The sequence below is a fragment of the Manis pentadactyla genome, chromosome 4 (genome assembly GCF_030020395.1).
Source record: "Manis pentadactyla isolate mManPen7 chromosome 4, mManPen7.hap1, whole genome shotgun sequence".
NCBI lineage: Eukaryota > Metazoa > Chordata > Mammalia > Pholidota > Manidae > Manis > Manis pentadactyla.
The window spans coordinates 161,183,071-161,184,876 of NC_080022.1; positions in this window are offsets into that span (position 1 = coordinate 161,183,071).

Here is a 1,806-nt window from a genome sequence, read left to right on the forward strand (position 1 = left end):
GCATCCCTCTAGTCAATGCCTCTGCCTTCACATGTCCTTTGCCCTCTGTCTGTGTGTCTCAAATATCCCTCCTCTTTTCTCTTATAAGGATAGCAGTTGTTGGCTTTAAAGCCCATCCTAAATATAGGATGATTTCATCTTGAGACCTTTAATTATATCTGAAAAGATCCTATGTCTAAATAAGTTCACATTCACTGGTACTGGGGGTCAGGACTTGGATGTATCTTTTTGGGGGGACACAATTCAACCCACAAAGAGGTTATTCTGATTTATGTGGTCCCTGAGATATTGCCCTGGATCCTAGATCAGTTTCAGAGCATATCTTGACACCAGTTCTCATGATATCCAGACAATTCTACACTAGGATACTAGTAAGTTGAAAAATAAGAAATGAAGGAGACAGTGCTCTCCCTCCTGGCAGGGCACATCTTCCTTCCTGGGGCGGGAGGGAGGAAAAGCAGGCTTCATGCCTCTGCTCCGAATTTCCCCACCACCACCTTCCTTTGAACAGCCTGGTCTTATCCCTTCCAGTTATCAGAGTAAGGCTGTGCCTCTAAAAGCAAAGTTCTAGGCTCAGACATTGCCTCTTTAACACATGCGCTGAGCCTACTGAGTGAAACATAAATATTAAGTGTATGGATGAACGAACAAGCACAAAAGAATGGAAATATTTCCTCCTCTTCAACTCATTCAGAATTTTGTATATTGAACCTTGAAAATGATCAACCTTCCTCCATAGAATCCTTATCTCCTCCCTGTAATCCTTATCTGTTTTCTCCTTCCCGTATCTTATCAGTATAATTTTATCCAGATAAAATTCCTCCTCTTTCTCTTCCTGTGTGTTAGTCACCTTCCCCATCCTGTTTCAAACCAGAGCAGTCTTTGAAACAAAGGATCTACAATAATGTTTGCTTTTTACCCAAAAGTAATGGGAGTCTTCATTTCATGGCTGCAATCTGCCTTGTCTGGAAGAGTCTCGTCTCCTCTGCCATATGTTCATTTCCTGTATACCCTAAGCCACCAACGATCAGTTACAAATCCTTTGGCTGGTGCCCCCTCTAGGTGAGGCACATGTTACCTCTTCAATCCCTTCTCTTCCACAGCAGCCCCTGGTCTCAGAAACTGTCCTGAAGCTGTGACCCTCTTTGACACTGGGGTCGAGGGCAATCACACTGGGTTCCATCGCAACACTCTGTCTTCCATTTCTAACACCGCTGTTAGATATTATCTAATACATCCAATATTTGTATGGATACACAATCTGGTCAGAAAGTACCTCTTTACTAATGTCCATGCCTCCCATCCTCGTACCACTGCTATTCATTCTCCTCTCTGTGAATTCCCTCCACACGACAACATGGATGAATCTCTCAAATACAATATGGATGAAGCCAGAGAGATCGGATCCCAAAGAGTATGTGCTATGGATAAAGTTTCTGTGGGTTTAGAAGCCAGGCTAGTAGTGGTTACTCTTTGGGGAATGGTAGGGGGCTGATAAATGTTTAACAATTGGTTCTCCAAAAAATAAAGCCATGATTTGTAGTATTGGCTGATTTCCCTGGTGTAAATACCCCCATCTTGGCCAATTTCATGCTACTAATATGATGTCACTTAATACACAGGAAAAGCTGTGCTGTAGCACACATATGTGGGATTTCCACTGGACAGGTACAATAGATGCAAATAACCTCAAGAGCATAAATAATAGCAAACGTAGACTATGTAGTAAGTGGTGAATTCTGAATATTTATTACTTTTTCCTGTGTGTTAGCTGACCTTCCCAGCACCTCACTCACATACAAATTT